The 2,500-nt window shown below is 47.1% G+C and overlaps 1 protein-coding gene across 1 annotated transcript in view; it reads left to right on the top strand.

The window, feature by feature from the left end:
* LOC143135861 (leucine-rich repeat-containing protein 17-like) overlaps positions 1 to 1,073 on the top strand; it is a 37,302-nt gene extending 36,229 nt beyond the window's left edge. Inside the window, exon 3 of the mRNA XM_076296184.1 lies at positions 1 to 1,073. This exon is cut by the window's left edge and continues 1,800 nt beyond it. The gene's annotated coding sequence lies outside the window, so the exon portion shown is untranslated.
* Positions 1,074 to 2,500: the final 1,427 nt, after the last annotated feature.

Below are 2,500 nucleotides of genomic sequence, written 5' to 3'. Positions count from 1 at the left end.
GCACCTCTAGGGGGCAGTGTGGGCTGATATAGCGCAGGCGCGGCCCTCATCCGGCGCAGTTCTGGCTCCAGTCCGGCTCTCTGGGGGATGCTGATTGTGTATTTGGATGTTTACCTGGTTTGGATAATTACCTGGTTGGGGCGTATTCTTACCGAGTGCTGTTTTATGCTAGTTGCCCGTTTTGTTGTTCAATGTGTGTGTTTTCTGACAGCGCCATACAACAGAACTAGAACCAAAGAACCTGTCTGTCTCTCAGTAAAACAGAACTAGAACCAAATAACCTGTCTGTCTCTCAATGAAACAACCTGAGTCTCTCATCAAAGCAGAACTAGAATCTACAAAAACATCTCTACAAAACAGAACTAAAACCAAGCAAGTCCAACTTAAGAACTCCTTCTTCCTATAAAATACTTGGGATACTAACTCCTTTTCCTATGAAATACTTGGGATACTAACTCCTCTTCTTTGTGTTCAATGCTTAAGGAGGGGACATCTGGGCTAGGGATAGGATAACCCTACACTCCAGTTACACTATAGGAACCAGGGAGGACACTCTAGTTAGACTATAGGAACCAGGGAGGACACTCCAGTTAGGGACCAGGGAGGACACTCCAGCTAGGGACCAGGGAGGACACTCTAGTTAGACTATAGGAACCAGGGAGGACACTCCAGTTAGGGACCAGGGAGGACACTCCAGCTAGGGACCAGGGAGGACACTCTAGTTAGACTATAGGGACCAGGGAGGACACTCCAGTTAGACTATAGGGACCAGGGAGGACACTCCAGTTAGGGACCATGGAGGACACTCCACAGGGAGGACACTCCAGTTTGGGACCAGGGAGGACACTCTAGTTAGGTGGACTATTTCCCAGTCCTGTCCATACTCTGAGGATAGATATCGTATGTGTTTGTCTGGTGAGTTTGTGTGTGTGTGTGTGTGTGTGGAGGTGTGTTTGGGTGTGGTGGTGTGTTGGGGTGTGGTGTTGTGTGTGTGTGTGTGTGTGTGTGTGTGTGGTGGGGAAAACAAGCTTTAGAGGGTGAAGCATAAACCCCTCCACTCAGCCTGCTGTTTTGACGAGAGCATAGCACCCACCCCCTCGAGTCACACTCACTGGTGGGGGGAGGGGCATTGGGTGGGGGTGGGAGGGAGAGGCAGAGAGTGTGATTTGGGGAGGTTGGGGGTGATTTGAGGTGGGTCTTGGGCATTGGGCAGCAAGCCGAGGGTGGCATGTCCTCTCTACTCCTGGGCTCTTCTGCAGGTTAATCTCTGGATCTATCTGGAGAGATTTCATAAATAAAACATTTCCTGAGAACCAAGTGTCAAAGTTGTGTGTGTCTCATCATTGTAAATTCAGATTTAAGTCCTGGGCGTCTGTTCGCATAGATCATATCAGCTAATTATTGTCTGCTAGCTCAGAGCATATCAGATGATTAATGTTAGCTCATATCAGTTGATGACCATCTGTTGACTCAGATCACATCGGATAATTAGCATCTGTTAGCTCAAATTATATCAATATCAGATTATTAGTGTCTGTTATCTCAGACCATATCAGATTATTAGTGTTAGCATCAACATCAGATGATTAGCATCTGAATAGTGTATGTGCATCTGTTAGCACAAACCATATGAGATGACTAGCATCTCTTAGCACAAACCATATCAGATGACTAGCGTCTCTTAGCACAACCATGCCACCCTTTGGGGGCAGCCGTGGCCTACTGGTTAGCGCTTCGGACTTGTAACCGGAGGGTTGCCGGTTCGAACCCCCGACCAGTAGGCACGGCTGAAGCGCCCTTGAGCAAGGCACCTAACCCCTCACTGCTCCCCGAGCGCCGCTGTAGCAGGCAGCTCACTGTGCCAGGATTAGTGTGTGCTTCACCTCACTGTGTGTTCACTGTGTGCTGAGTGTGTTTCACTAATTCACAGATTGGGATAAATGCAGAGACCAAATTTCCCTCATGGGATCAAAAGAGTATATATACTTACTACATACTATACTATATGTCCGATGATTAGCGTCTCTTAGCACAAACCATATGAGATGACTAGCATCTCTTAGCACAGACATATCAGATGACTAGCATCTCTTAGCTCAAACCATATCAGGTGACTATTGTCTCTTAGCACAGACACATCAGATGGTAAGCGTCTTTTAGTGTATATCATCAGCTGATTGCATCTGTTAGTTATTTATTTCAGCTGAGTGGTGTCTGTTAGCGCATATCTTATCAGATATTATTATTATTAGCTAGCTGATAAACGAGTTACAGTAACACAGACCATATGCTGGCAATCAAAGCTGAGGGAGGTTGTGTGCTGGGAATGTTGGGTTGTGTCTTGGAAATGTTGGGTTGTGCCTTGGGAATGTTGGGTTGTGGGCTGGGAGTGTTGGGTTGTGTGCTGGAATGTTGGGTTGTGCCATGGGAATGTTGGGTTGTGTCTTGGGAATGTTGGGTTGTGTCTTGGGAATGTTGGGTTGTGCCATGGGAATGTTGG

This window comes from Alosa pseudoharengus, unplaced genomic scaffold (assembly GCF_046254945.1).
Source record: "Alosa pseudoharengus isolate Yale_2024_CS ecotype anadromous, Long Island Sound unplaced genomic scaffold, YU_APseudo_1.1 YU_APseudo_1.1_scf_20, whole genome shotgun sequence".
Classification (NCBI taxonomy): domain Eukaryota; kingdom Metazoa; phylum Chordata; class Actinopteri; order Clupeiformes; family Clupeidae; genus Alosa; species Alosa pseudoharengus.
The sequence above is the reverse complement of the archived record's forward strand: the minus strand, read 5'-3'. Positions and strand labels throughout refer to the sequence as shown.